We start from the raw sequence: 16,710 nt of genomic DNA on the forward strand, positions 1-16,710 counted from the left end.
ATTACGGTAGACAAATTGAAGTCTCTCGAAGAGGTTATATGTGATAACACCATTTATCCTAGATCGTAATTGTTACGTTCGGAAAACAAACTGTAGTAGACCTGAAGTTTACTAACAATAAAAATGGTTATCAAATTGAGACTACAAATGATCGGAATATTAAATATCTTCAAGTTACTACGGGTAAGAAATACACATGTGAAATGTTACCCGAGCGTGATGAGATCACATACCACGATAAACCAGAAGTTTATTGATATACAATTTCATGCAGTAATAAACCAAAAGTTTATTAAAATAAATAGCACTCATCATGGTAAACTTGAAGTTTACGGGCACAAATAATTTTATCAGTTGACAAGACCATTTTGATCATCATGATTTAAATCTGATGTGCTAATTGATTATTAAAAACATATTGAAGAACTAGAAGATTCTTCAAGAATTTGTTTGTGTTGCTTGTTCTCATGATAAGTTGATTACACCAGCTAATATTGGGACTGAATCCCCTAAATTCTGAAAAATATAAAAGGTGAATGTGAGCCAGTTCACCTGCAATGTGATGTCCTAAATAGATGCATCTATGAGACAGTCACATGTACATTTATTGTCAACCTGCAGTTTGACATTTACGAAGTTGCTTGCTCAAATAATTGAGTTGGAAACACAATTTTCAGAACATGTAATCAAGAAAATTCATCTTGATAATATGCTCCTTAAGTTCCTGAAGGACAGAGTCTACAACATGCATGTAGCATGGTAGACCAATCGGTCTCAAATATAATAATCCTTGAAAAAGGGAGGAGCAAATGATCATAATAAGGAGGCAATGTGCTCTTGAAGAGCTACGACATAACACTTCATAAACCTTATGAAAGGTTTAGGTACCTGAAAATAATGAAGTAATGAGATCTCAGTAAGTTATGTCGAATTGCGAACCGATACAAATGATATATCGTCGACGATATCTTTGATACTATATAGCGCGCAATATAGTATAAGGTTGTGAGGATCAGAATTCTACGTCTCTTAAAGCATGTTGACGTAGAAATAATTAGCAAATGAAATGATGCATCTTGGTAAGAGATTGGACCTGTAGTCCAGACATCAGAAGATGTCACAATTTATACTGATGGAAGTTGTCACAGCCTATATGGCTTACTTGACAAAGTTTATATGAAAATTTCTAAAGGATTCAAAATGCCCGAAGCATATACAAATTCTTGGGAAACTTGTTTATAATCCTTAAATGGATTAAATGAATCAAGGTTGATATACTGAAATCGCCTTAATGTATATTAATTGACGAATGGTACAAATATACTATGTTTATCCTTGTCTCTTTATGATAGTCAGAACCTTTCATATGAATATTATTGGAGCTCTTGAAGAGTTTACAAAAGCAGTACATTATCTACTGAAAGAAGTTGAAATAAGAAAATTGAATTGGTCCTGAAGTACCATATCTTTATGAAATTGATGCACTCATATAGCTTGCTATAACTACGAGCATGATATAATTTACTCCTATATGAAGATATTGAAATAAGATCAATTGCATACTACTAATGAAAGTATGTCATGAATGTGTTTATCCTAACAAATATTGTCAAGTGTTTTGGATATACAGGACATTCATCTGATCGACATAAGAGTTCGATCCAAATATGTTATCTCTTTCCATGAAGGATTACTATCAAACCATGTTATTATACATGACAGTCAAACCATAGAATGATAACATCAAATAGTTTATAAAAGTAAGTCAAGAATGTACTTAGCGTGACTGCAACAACACTATATGGCGACGATGCAACTCTATCTAAGGAATGAAGATGCAAATCATCAACCAGTTCGTCAAATCATCATTTGACAGATCTGATCACAAAGACACTACTAACATCGACATATGATACATTTGTATACAAGATTGAAGTCCATGATTTCCAGAAGAATGGTGATGTTGATAATCCTACAGATTAGTTCACCAAATCTTTGCCAACTTCAACTCTTGAGAAGATGTTATTCAAGATTGGAATGTGAAGACTCCGACATCTTAATTTTGGTCTTTCTCAGGGGGGGGGGGGGGGGGTAAAATACGCGTTGTACTCTTTTTCCCTTAATCAAGGTTTTGTCCTATTGGGTTTTCCTGGTAAGATTTTTAATGAGGCAGCTCTCAAAGCGTATTACTAGATATGTGTACTCTTTTTCCTTCATTAGGACTTTTTCCCACAGGATTTTTCCTAATAAGGTTTTAACATTGCACATCATCTAATTAATGGACATCCAAGGGGGAGTGTTGTAAGTTGATGCCCACCAAAATACTTGGGCACCAAGTATGTGTTTGGTGGCGACCAATTTGTTTACTTATGACCACCAAATTGTTCACTTATTTCCTCCTATAAATAGGAGTTCATTTGTAGAATTGAAAGAGCAATAAAAATCTCTCTCTCTCTCCCCCAACTTCTTTCGCTATATCTTTTGTGTCGTGTGCTTTTAATATTATTTTATAACACTAAATACTTTTTCCAACTTTACCTTCAAATTTTTGTCAATCTTCAATGAAATACTATCCTTTTTTTTTAATCACAGTAAAGATGAAAAGTCATCCTCCAATAAAAAGCATACAATGGCATCAAGCTACAAAATCATTTCATAAAGGGCAAAGAGTCAAATTTACCCTCCAAGTATGATTTATAGTTTAAATTTACCCTCCGTCAAAGTTTGGGATCAAATTTGCCCTCCCGGTTAGGATACTTAATAAATTTGTCTTTATATAGATGGAAATATGACTTGGACTCCATAACATAAAAAAATTAGCCACGTCAGATCCATGTAGACTCCACGTAAGCTCCGAACCCCAATTATTTTAACTCGTAACCTGTTTCCTCACTTTATTATAGTGTTATGAAAGGAAGAATTGCAATTGACAAATTATTACTTGTAAGGTAATTCTTGGTTTTTACTCACTGAAAATCCTTTTTAATCTTCCCTGAATGTGAAGTATGCTTGCTTCTCTATATAAACCAATATCTGTATATTCGCAAAAGTTTCTAAGGAGGGTAGAGGTTAATAACATGTGCCAAAACATTCTATAAATTATTATCTCTTGAAGTCACGGGGAGTCCAGAGCTATTGTGCTGAGTGCTGACATTCAGAATATTATGTGAGTGCTTTATTGGGAAACTCCAATTATCTCATGGGTGGTCCCACTTCTGATCCCAACTTAAGTTTAGTTCATGAAGCTGCCTTTGTTAGAATTAGTTACAACTGAGAACCCTAACTTTCACTTGATACATCATGTGAAGTACTCAATGCTGAACTATGTGCTTTTGTATTTAATAAAATGATTCTCTCTCTCTTATTCTTTCTCGAGAGAGAGACAAGGATTAAATTGGGGTTGGGAGCTTACGTGAATCAGACGTGACTATTTTTTTTTGTGTTGTGGAGTCCAAGTCATACTTTCATCCATATAACGGCAAATTTATTAAGCATCCTAACGGGGAGGGCAAATGTGATCCCAAACTTTGACGGAAGGCAAATTTAAACTATAAACCATACTTGGAGGATAAATTTGACCCTTTGCCCTTTCATAAATTTACAGCTTGTTTCATCTAATATCATCGGCCACTAGTTCAAGCTGCAGATAGCAAAAATGGAACATCATAATATTGACAGTAGGGCTGAATATGAAAAATCGAAAAACCGAACCAAACCGATAACCAAACTAAACCGGAAAACAACCCGATATTTATTTGGTTTGATTTAGTTTAGTTTTTAAATTTAAAAACCGACTATATTTGGTTTGGTTTTGATTTCAAGTCTAAAAAAATAGAAAAAACCCGAACCAAACCAACTTTATAGATACATATTTTAATAATTATATTTGTATATATATGTGTGTGTGTATTTTATTTATTTTTTATGAAAAAATTACAATTTATATTATGTTTTTATACTCTTGGACCATGCTTTTGAAAAAATTACTTTTTTGGCATATTTCCATGTTTATAGCAAGCTCTGGCAAGGAGTATTATATCAATAGACCAGTGAGTCACTACTACTATTAGCTACTTTGGCATGTTTTCATGTTTCCATAGTAAAGGTGTGGCAAGCTTTTGTGGCAATATTCAGTTTTCTATTTCAGACGAGTTTGATTTCATATAGTAACTACAATGTATTTTAAAAAACCGACAAAAATCGAAAAAATTGATAAAAACTGACAAAACCGATATAGTTTGATTTGGTTTGGTTTGATAATTTGAATAACTGACTTAATTGGTTTTATTATTTCTTAAATAAAAACAGATCCAAACCGAACCGTGAGCACCCCTAAGCAGGATAAATTTGTATAACGTCTGAAAAAAGATTACAAATTAAATTGCTAAATAAATGAGAGAAAGCAACATTTTTTTGTTGGGTGAATTTATACACAGTAATACACTGGACAGTGTGTCTAGCGGCGCTTTATTAGTAATGAAAATAATTTTTTTTAACAAGGATAAATACAAGTAAGGGCGGCTATGCCTTGCCTTACCAATCCTAATGAGGTAAGGATCCTCTATTAGGGGTGTCAATGGTTTTTCAAAAGCCGATTGAACCGACCGAATCGTACCGTACTGAACCGAGGTTCTTTTTAATAAAATTGGATGTTTTTAAAATAAATCGATAACCATACCAAATAATTAGGGTGAGTTTTTTATTTTATAAAAAATACCGAACCAGACCGAATAAATGCATATGTAGAAATATATTTTATATATCATAATTTATAATACATAGCTTTAGATATTTGTCCTTGGGATGAATTTAAATGGAGAGGGATATAACTAAAACTTAAACTTACCGGCGATCCTATTGAAACAAAATACATAAAGTCTCGAACACTACTACACGATAATATAATCAATTGCTCCAAAAGAAGATATTATTGCTTTTTCCTCCTCTTCTTTTTGTTTATATTTTTTCTAAATTTTTTAAGTTCTTATTCCAATTAGCAATGGTAGTAACTCTATATAACTTCATATTGCAAATTCTTTAAATAATTTTTTTAGTACAATTACTCTTTCTCCATTGCCACGGAATCTATATGACAATTAATTTATACAGTTCGACATTTCAATAATTTCTTATGATAAAAATAATCTTTAAACACCAATTATCATGTCTTGATACAATTGTTGATTTGCTGCCTTGCTACCTACAAGATCTATCAATCCATTGTATAATTATAGTTTTTAATAATTTTAATATTCTTTCAAAAGCAACGAATATACGTATTTATAGTGTAGTGTGTTCCTTATAAGTTTTAAGTAGATGTCGTTGTATTTGTGAGCATCAATAATGTAGTGTTTCAGTTTGTTTCTTCCATAACTTTTTAATCCTTGTTTTTTGTATTGCATTAGGTGATTTTTCAAAAAATACTGAAAATTAATCAAACCGTACCAGTACCGAAGAAAAACTGATCTCATTGGGACGGTTTTCAAAAGTTTAATTTTGGTTATATATAGTAAAGTAACTGAAAAATTGATATGGTATAATTTTTTGCAAAAAACCGGCCGAACCGAACCATTGACACCCCTACCTCTACTAATTAACAAGCATAGAGTAAATAAGAGATATTTTCCAATCCAAAAACCAAAGATATTCTTGTACTAACTATTACCGAAGGCAAGAGATCTTTTCCATCATTTCTTTCTAACTTGACACATCTAATCATAGATTTACCAGTATAGAATGATGGCAGCCAATTTAACATTTGGATTTCCTCTGGAAGGAACAGATTTAAGTCCCGGATTAGACAGGAACCACAGATAGATGAAACATTAACAGAATTTTATAATCGAACTGATCCTTATGTCACTATCTGCGGACACATATACCTGAACTAATAACTATGAACATGCTTTTTCCCGTGCCTGCATAAAACGCCAGTTGTGGACCAAAAATAAAAGGAAGTGACTTGGATAAAAAGAAATGAGGTACCATAGACAAATCTTTTTGTCGATAACGTCAGACCAAAATCAAATATTTTTAATACGTAAAGACGGTTTGAGTGCTGTAAGATGTAAGACATTCGAGCATGATTTTGAATGGAAATTGTCTCACATAGTTACCCCCAAGTCTACAAATTAAATCAAGATGGGAGCGCTTGGAATTTCGGCAACTGTGGAGCAAGAGAACTGACCTTAATTTAGTGAAGGAAGCCAAGACTGAAGACTAATGGAAATGATCAACTCATAATTCATCAGTTGAAATAAGATAATTTGCAAAGGTTCTAGCAGTGTCATTTGCCTACATAAAATAGCCATACAGCACTTGATAATACTAGACAAACTGAGGAATTAGTCCCTGAGGCAACAAGCGAGGGTTGCTCAAGTTGTAAAGCCTCCACATGGTTGGAAACTTTAGTCACTAAGAGACAAAAAGTGGCAAAATCCCCCATTCGCATCACGAGAGGGGAGTTTCGAAGGGTGGGGTAGTAGAAAAGATTACCAGATTAAAGTATATACTAAATATGCCCCAATCTCAAACCAGTTAGGGTTGGCTATATGAATCTTCTACATCCATTCCACACTATTCGGACCCATTCAGTTTCATTAGTATGTATTTTATGGATTACCAAAACAAAGAACCAAAAAGAAAAAAGGAATCAGTCCCTGAGTCACAGCACTTATGTTCAGAATAGAAGATTCATGAGTCTGGTAGACATAACTTACATCATCAGATGCTCTTAGAATGTCCAGCATGAGATTTTAAGAAAACAGCTTTCTTGGTAGGTTACATTGGCTAGAAACAACAAGGGAAATCCAGGAAAAGAAATAAATAACACAGAAAGTAGATGCAACAAACACGGACAGTTGAGTATGAAGTGAACCAACCAAGAACAAATAAATAGAAAAGCAAAAGAAGTACCTTGTCTTTTTTGGATAAATTAGAGAAGCAAAAGCAACATTTGCGCGGTCTCAGTTTAAACTAAATACAGACTATATAATCATTGTCAGGGGGAATAGGAATCAAGCTGTATCAAGATGAGCTGTTAATACTCAAGCTCAGCCAGATCAGATAAGCAAGCTCAAGCCTTTTTTTAAGAAACATGATATGGAAGTCAAAACTTAGCAGACACAGTTTCAGGAGGGAAATAAGAAAAGAAAAAACAAATAAATTGGAAGACCATTTCTTACAGTAGTAACATATGCCTGTATAAGGAAACTTCAAACAGAAGAAAGCACATGAATAGAGAGTCAAAAGCAGAATTAAAGAACTTTATGAAACGCAAATAAACACAGACCAGACCTGTATGAGAAAATTAGGTACAGTCACGAAACCTTGTTTGTCAAGCTCCAAGGATCCATCATACTGTTGAAAATTTGGAAGAAACATTAATATCATCTATTAATCGAAGAGCAGTTTGGATGCATTATGCATTACAGAAAGCAGCCTGTTGCATCTTGGAAGATCCTAGGAAATTTCTTGCTTACATGATCAATCTAGTATGGTAACAACTGGTTGCCATGTATTTTCATATGAATTAATATATCTTGACACATTCATAAATCAAGTAAAATATTAATATAAAGATCAAAGGATAAGGTTCAAATAGAGGATTACTAGAGTTGAAATACAAACGAACAATTTAAATGAAATAAAAGTTATTTTCGAGATTAAAGTATTCATTCTTCAAACAAACAGCATGTCTAGTACCAATACATATATGTTGATCTTACTAATCCATGCCAGATTAGAAAAACAGAAATAAAGTAGATGCAACAGGTAATTCACTTTGTCAAATGCTTTTTGACATTGGGTGGATCCTGTTCCAAAAATGGGATATTTGATCGTTCCAATAGCTCCTGAAAAATTCATCAAACCACATGTGAAAACAGAAGAAAAGGAAGTCGATCTAAGCTTTCAAACTCAGAAGGCAATTAGTATGTGTTAAATTTCTCGAGTGTTGCAGCACAAAAAAACCTGAATGCCACCATCTTCACCAAAACGAAACTATGTCCACAGAAGAAGCAAGGTGTTCTGTGAAGTCAGATAATGACTGAAGTCTTGAGCAAGGCTGCAAATATAATATGAGAAAATTTTGAACAATAACAAGCAGGGAAAAGTTTGCACTATAATAAACACGGATGTTTAGCTGTAACAACTAACCTCTCAAGTTTAAAATCAAAGTCTGCAGGAGTGTTTGAGTATACCTATAAGTGAAATTTAACAAGAAAACCAAATTATCAAGAGCAAAAAATACAAAAGACGCAGAAGATGCCTAGTGCCTGGAGTTAAACAGTTAAATAGCAGTATATTATGTAAATGTATCCTCCCGATCTGCCTCAGCAATGTTGCCTTCCTCCATATTGCTGAATTCCAGGAAATGTGTTGGCCTGTGATCCTCATTGTAGTACTCCCGAGGTGTACCTAACTTCACTCCGTACTTCATGCTAACAGTGTGCTTCACTCCCATGAAGTTGTAATTCCATGGACCATTATCAGGTATCATGTAAAAGCCAAGGAATCGGTCACTCAAGAGCATCTGGACCTTCTCGTAATGAGTCGGCAGGTAACCATGAGGGTTGCTTCTTGTATCATTATTAGCACGTCCCCATTCATACCCAGTTGGCGTCAACTTATATGCAGTTAACGAACAAGACCCTGGTGTGAAACTGCATGTCAATATAATGCACTTGTCTCCATCCCAGTGTTTGTTGTTCTCCAGGATCCTAGCATGTGAAGTAACATCCTGTGGCGATAACTGAGGAAGCTCATTTGGTTGTGTGTGCATCCATCCCAAAGGCTCCAAGTCAGTGAGAAAATCATGCTCAGGAAGACCTGAAGTTAGATGGACCTGTTGATGTGTCCCCCACTGTGGAGGCATTGCAATACACCGGATTTCTTTGACCTGTGGATTATCTGGTGGACTTATACCATACAAGTAACCAGCAATTTGTGTTCGTAGATCAGCAATGCAGATGAACTTCTTCAGAATATTTTTCGGCATGATGTAAGTATATCCAGTCTCCTTTATGTCCTTTGAATTTACATATATGTGGTTCACACGGAGATAGAGATTTGTGGCAGAAATTGCTCTGACACGCCAATCTGTTTTAGAGCCAAAGGAAGCTTGCTCATAGGGACTCGTTGTAGTAACAATCAATTCATCACCATGGACATTAGTGATCTTTGTAGTAACAGCGGTCAGTTGACTTGCTTCCTTGGCCTGTTTCTCAATCTCAGCTATCTGTTGACGCTGCTGCGATGGAGGAGTTATCTCAGCTCCAAGTATAATGTCACGGATCTCAGACTGTGTTAATGCTGATGTGTTGACATTGTTCTTTTTTGCATAGTCTGAGAGAATGAGATCTCTAAGCGCTACCTCAACCTTCATCCACTGGTCATCTGTAAGTGAAGGCCAGATGTGGTGAGGCTCAGTGACGACCGACTTGTCAAGCTTGAGTAACATCTTAGCCCTTTCATTGTTTACGTGGAGTGCACGCAGGATGAGGATGATCCTGGAGAATGCAGTATAGGATGAGATGCTATTCAACCAATCATCATTATGTTGAACAGAAACATTTGTGGCTCCGTAGCCTTCAGTATCTGATCACCAAATTTCTCTATCTTCAAACAAGCCTGGAATGGTAATTGCAGCTCACTTCCTTTGATAACAACATTCGGAAAATCGAGCAAGTGGACCTCCAATGGATCAAGCATTCCCTTCCGAGTCACAATAATTTGCTTTGGTTGTTCTTCAACAGGCAAAGACCTCACAAGCGCAGCTACTTCTTCGGCTGTTTTCCACTTGGCCAGCTGGCCAAGATGCTTTTGCCCTGCCCACACACTTGTGTGAATGACCTTCAAAAACAGTTGACCTGTCCTAGGATTGAAAATGAAAATTGCACCATTTATGGGCTTTGTTGTCAGATTTCCCTCGAAGGTCTTGTGGATGGTCACACGATACACATTTGTGTCAATCAACAAACCATATCATTTGATTGCTGAAAATCTCTCCATATTTTTGAGATGATAAATATGGTTCTGTGGGCTCTGAAGAATAAAGTTGCAACCCTTTCCTTATGCGTTCCCTCAGCACATAGAGCGCAGGATTTGACTTCATAATCTTGTTCGTGGCTTGGGAAAGCAATGGCTTTGAACCAGGGAACGAGTTACCAAAGGCGGAATGCAAGTTGTAAGCAAGGCAATTCCAATCATTACACCAGTAGGTGATGGATAAATAGACATGTTCTCTGTTGTGTAATCCATGAACTTTGCTCTTGTATAACGCTCAATATCATGAGAATCATAGTCACCCCATCGAAGTTGCATATCTATCCAGTATCTGTCACTAGCCTTCTGGTCAAACACATCCTTTGATTCAGACACAAGACTAGGTTTTGACATTGGCCATTTATGCGCAGCAAAGAGGAGGATGTCAGCGCATGAGCTATTCATTTTGTAACTCTTTCTTGGATGAATTGTTTCCTTTTGTACAGTCTCAATTTCCAATGCATCCAACTCTTGATCCAAAACTTGGCAGAGATCCATGACAACACTCTCATGGATCTTCTGCCACAAATGTGCACGGAATATCTGTATCAAAGATATCTTGAGAGTTAGAATCTTCCCGTGCATAAATATCCCAGTAAGGTCCAGCTGTACTTGGAAACCAACATAGACATTTGCCCTATTTATGGTCGGCGACCACCAAAGAGTAAACCTGCAATTAGGGATTTGATTAAGCCCAGATCTTTGGGCATTAGTCAGTTTCTTGTACTTCATGGATTCCTCAAAACCTGAAGCTTTTTCCCAGAAAAGACCTTCCCAAGTAGGGAAATATGTTCCTTTGAATAATGTATGCTAAAGAATTCCTTCAACTCCTCCAAGGGCTTGAGTAACATCAGCACGATAGTTATTCAGGTTCCACAGCTTCCCATCATGCCTCTGGTGTGTCCACCAGAATGGATTCTGCTTAAGAACTTGGTACTGTTTGAAGTTCTCACTCTCCATCCTTTGTCATATGCAAGGGTGTGCTGATCCTTCTGGAACAATGTATTGATTCGAGGTATTCCACGATCCCATGAATCTTCCAGATCTTCAAGAGTCAAGCGCCTATTCTGTGCCTGGGCTTCCTGCCTTTTCAAAGCATACTCGGCCCAAACTCTCTGAGAGTCGATGAACTCACTCTCCCAAGGCTGTATGTATCGGTAGAGATTTGGGATCAATTGGTCCTCTTCATAGCTCATTCCACTTCTGAAATGTGTCACAGCAACATCTGTTTGCTAACTATACCTAAGATCACTCTGTGGGATCAATATGTGACCCATTGACAACATTCAAGCCCTCCAATTTCCTTTGGTGTGTAGAAAATAACAGGAGGAAACCTGCTGGGCATTTTTGAGGTCAAACCAATCTTAATACAGGTCTGTATCTTGTTTTCACATTTGACCAGCAGGTCCAGCAACTCTTGCGTATGAACTGTTGCTTCACGGAAATATGTCATAAGGCCAATAAGAGCAGTGTCCCATTTGTTAACGATCTTCGAGAACGTTGTAGAACCAGAGGACATGAGGATCTGCCTAACACGATTCTCAAACACCTTCATGTGCTCGTCATCTACACGCAAGAAGGCAACAGCCGTTCGTTCCTTAGTCTGCTCATTTTGTAAATTCCAGACACCATCTCTTGTATTGCTGAATGCCTCTTGGGTCCTTCTTATCTTAGGCAGTACCTGAACTTCAAACCCACACATGCTGAAGAGCAAGTTTGGATTATCTTTGCTATAAACAGAGACAAAGCTGTTTTCCCACTCCAAAGTAGCGATACTTCTAGGCAGTCGATTCTTCATGTCCCAGTAGACACTTCTCCCAAGATTAACATCATGCTTCATGAGCCTCATTCTTGCGTCCCTTGTCCAGCATTTCTTGTTGATATAACCAACCATATTTTCATTGTTTGGATCAGGATGCTCAGTAAGATATCTTTGGATAAGGTCCCGAGCCTCTTCATGGGTGAAGCGAAATAGTATATACACCTTGTCAATGTATCGAGAGTACAACCGGATTGGATGCCTTGTTTCCACTCTAGAGTCACTATAGGTTATGAACTCATTAGGCATCTGCGGTGGACCAGCAATTTCACTAGCTCGAGTTAAACCTAGGAGCAAAAGATCCAACACAAGCCCGTAGTACCGTGCAACAAATGAAGCAAACTGAAGACCGCGTATCAGCCCGTATGAATTTGTATGGCTCATATCTTTGTAAGAGAGTACGACGTTGTTTTTTGAAGTGATTTAATCAGCAACATGGTGATCCAGCACCAAACGCCTGTTCAGCATGGTTAAGTCAATCTTTTCAAAGAATTTCTCAAACTTGGTTTGCAGCATCACCACACACTGTCCTTCACTGGTGTCCCATACGCCTTGTAAATTGTTTATCCCTTGACACCATTTATACACTAACAGAGGTGGTGGCTCTGAATCAGCAGGCTTAATCCAATTTGGAAACAGATGGCGCTTATCACCTTCATACCATAGGTACTGATCCAGGTATGCATCAGTAATCTTCTCAAGTGGCTCAATCTCAAAAACAGGAATCAGGTAACTGTACAAGTCCATAAACTCAATGCCAACTTCTTTGAAGGCACGCTGAGACAGCAGATGACGCTTAATACGTGATAATACATCACCTAGATTATCATAAGCTTGCTCAACGAGGCCCAACTCTTCCCTTTGCTGCTGGTTTAACCTCACAGCCACACTGTAAGATTCTTTCAATCTTTCAAGTGCAAGGATAAGTAGCTTTGTGTCATGCTTGTATGACAATGGAGGGAATGGGATCGGAGAAAACTTCCTTGACTCCAACCAATGCACAAGTGGTAGTATCCATGGCTACTGCTTCTTCTGGAGTAACATATGGACCGTCTTTCAAGTAGTTATGTTGCCGCTCCTGTTCAGTCTTCAGCCAAAGGCGAGTCAATCTTCCAAGGTTTTTTCGACAAACGGTCTTGTCAACAGTAGCTCCTCTTCTTATACGTTCACGGTTGTAGTGAGCAACATTTGTCCACCAATCAGCTTTGGATTTGACATAGCGGAGAATCATGTTCTTAATAGGGACAGGTAAACCAGGGACCTTCCAAGGAATATTTGCCTTCCAACAACGCCATGCTTCACTGAGATGCTGCAAGATGGTTCTTGCTTTATTTTGCTTGATCCCCTCTGGCATAGCATCAAGGACATCAAGCATTACAGCAGCACGGAGCTCCAAATCAAAGTGGCTTTCAACACGTTGCTTTGTGACAGTTTTGGCCACCCCCTTAGAATGGCGACCCTCAAATTGCCTTGCTAATAGATTTCCTAACCAATGTTCCAAAAGACGTACCATGCCCCGAAGAAAGAATAACCACACCCTCCACATAGGTGCCCAGAAACCACAACCAGGACCTTTTCCAACCGGTCCAGTATTAAATCGATAATAGATCAAATGTTTCAGATCCTTGCACATCTGAATCTGCCTCATAAGCCTGTACTTGTAACGATACATACACGTCAACTGACCAACATGCGAAAAAATGTATTGCAAGCCATCTGCCAACTGAAATGCATCAACATTTCCCGGACGAAACTGGACATTGGCATCGACAACAAGCTGGGTCAAACGCAGAACTTCACGACACAAGGTGGAAAGCATTTCCAAACCGGGATTTCTTACGTTCCTTTGTAGTTAGTGTCTTAATAGGCTTCAAATTAAAATTGTAATCAAGGTGAAGATAATCCAGGTGCTTCCTATGGATCAAGAGATTCAGCATATTATATCCCTGCTTGCAAACTTGAAGACCAGCTTCAACCCAATCAAGTTTTGTGGTTTGGAAAAATTTTGTGGCTTGAAGTGAGCGCAAGAGATGCTTCTTCTTCTGGGACTTGGGAGGTCTATGATGCAACTCGTTCAATACAAAACTTTTCAACAACTTCTGATAACTGACGCGCACCTTGACAGGATATGATGAAGGACAATGCTCCTTAAACCAATCTGACACAAGGGGAATATCTTCAGCACGTCTTGTCCGACCAGATCTCATGTTAAATGGGTGTGGGGCAAATAAAAGGAAAATACCAACAGAGGTAGTATCAGTATAGGTTGGAGTCTCAGTCAGCAACGGTTCCACGCCCTGAGGTTAGGTAAAATCATCATCATCGTCATCCTCAGAAACTTTCTCTCGGCGGCCCTCGTGACTATGGGATGTATAAGTGGATCATAATAAAAAGCAGGTAGATCGGGATCCTCTGATTTTATGTACATGATCATCGGAGTGTGATATATGCCAAGATTCACCTTTCTTGGCCTGTTGTTATAGAGGTGAGGGAAGGCAACTCTGTATTCTGTCCTAAGTGGTGACCTGATGATCAATTTGTTGATATCATTGAACTCATTCCAGTCTTCGTCTCCTTTCTCCATGTCACGATGCAAAGGTTCGAACTTTGGACCACTAGGTATGCACATATTCAATGCTTTAGCGTTGAAAAAGGACTCCATATCAAACAAGTAGAAGTAATTCCGATCAGTCAGATCGGAAAGCAACTGTCCAGCAAGGCGGTGAAGTGTCGACATTATAGGGAGGGACAAATTCCACTCGCGGTAACTAGGACCGTTCATAAGCTTTGTTTTCGCCAATGGCTTATGATCATAAAACCAGTTATAAACTGCAGAATCCTCTACTTCCTCCAACTCCAACTGTATTGGCTCCAAAGGATCAACATCCAAAAGATTTTCCGCATAATCTAATGGAGGTTCCTCATCATCAAAAGGAGGAAAACGCATTCTCTTGAAGTGTCGACGATCTCTCTTCTCCCTTCTCATCATGATCCACATTGTGCCCCACTGAGCCAAATATATCGGTTCAACAACCCTTGGGATCTCATTAACAAATGTAATAGCACCAGTAATATGATAAAGGACTTTGACATCTCGAACCTGCTCCCATGGCATAGGCATGTTCTCAAGGAGTTTGTAAACAGCATGCGGGACAAACTTAAGAGGTCCAAGATATACACGTTTATCATGACGATATTTTCTTGATGACATGTCCCCATGGTCCCTAATAATCTTCCTGACATGTTCAGGAGGCATATCCTCTTTTTGCGTTTCGACGAATCCAAACTTACGCTTATCACTGTAACGCTTCGAGTTAAGCTGCATCCACTTCCTAGCTTTCTCTTCATGTTGAGCCTCAGACGGCAAAACAGTATAACAGGGCGTTGTACCAGGAGGCGTCATAGACGGTCCTGAACTGGTACCAGGTGGAGGATACTCATACTGTAGGATTTGCACAGTATAACACGTAGCGGAAGACAAAAAACAATCGTAGACAGATCTATCACAAAGATGGTTTCAAGACAAACCTGTTAACGAGAGTCTTGATTCAACTAGTACGATGCATATCTTTGCTATCAACTCTGTTATCAAAGGAACTCCCTGAGAAAGATTTATGGCTTTTGGCTTTTTTTAATTACTTTTGCGTAAAAACAAGTGCTTTTAAGCACTTTTTCCGAACACTCGAAAGTACTTAAAGCTATTTTAGCTTTAAAGTACCTAAAAAAGTCACTCCAAGCAGGCTTGAATCATCTCTGTGGCAATTAACTTGACGTAAAATTTTAGGTTTTATAAGGTACCTTAAATATCTTTTTGTTGTAAATATCCCAACTTGGTGGATATCCATTAAATTGGAAATATCCCAAATATCCCAAAATATTCCAAAATATTTCAAAATATCTCCTTTGTATGTTGCTCCTATAAATAGGATGCACAGATGCAATGTTGAAAGAGCAGAAGTAAGATAATCTGATATCTCTCTACATATTCTCTCTACATATTTCTTCTGTGTATTTACTTCATAGTTTTATTTTATAACACGTTATCAGCACGAGACTCTGTCATCTCGAGCAAATACTTTACAAGCCTCGAAGAATATATGGAAAATCCTCAAATGTTATTTGGATCAATGACAAATCATGAAGATATTTGTGTGATTGATAGTGGAACAACGCATGCTATATTCAAAGATGAGAAATACTTTTCTCACTTGCGAAGAAAAAGGGGAAATATTAACACAATTTCTGGCAATTCGAAATTAATTGAACGCTCCGGAAGAGCTACTATATTTCTACCTAAGGGGACGAAACTTGTTATAGAAGATGCACTATTCTCTTCTAGATCCCCAAGAAACTTATTGAGTTTCAAAGATATCCGTCGTAATGGGTATCACGTTGAGACATTAAATGAAACAAATGATGAATATCTTATCATTACAAAGAATGTCTCCGGCCAGAAATATGTTTTGGAGAAATTACCAACTTTGTCTTCTGGCCTGTACTATGCAGAAATTAGTACAATGGAAGCACACTCAATCGTAAACCAGAAGTTTAACGATTCAGGAACTTTTGTGCTTTGGCATGACCGAATGGGTCATCCTGGATCAATAATGATGAGACGAATTATTGAAAATTCAAAAGGGCATCCACTTAAGAACCTGAAGATTCTTGAAAGTAGTGAATTTTCATGTGTCGCTTGTCATCAGGGCAAATTGATAACCAGGCCATCACCAATGAAAGTTGACATTGAATCCCCTGCTTTTCTAGATCGTATACATGGGGATATATGTGGACCTATTCACCCATCTTGTGGGTCATTTAGATATTTTATGGTTCTAATAGATGCGTCT

General features: G+C 37.6%; 1 pseudogene; it reads right to left on the minus strand.

The window, feature by feature from the left end:
- Nucleotides 1–7,930: 7,930 nt before the first annotated feature.
- LOC132606982 (pre-mRNA-processing-splicing factor 8A-like) lies at nt 7,931–15,287 on the minus strand (annotated as a pseudogene).
- Nucleotides 15,288–16,710: the final 1,423 nt, after the last annotated feature.

The sequence above is a fragment of the Lycium barbarum genome, chromosome 8, assembly GCF_019175385.1.
Source record: "Lycium barbarum isolate Lr01 chromosome 8, ASM1917538v2, whole genome shotgun sequence".
NCBI lineage: Eukaryota > Viridiplantae > Streptophyta > Magnoliopsida > Solanales > Solanaceae > Lycium > Lycium barbarum.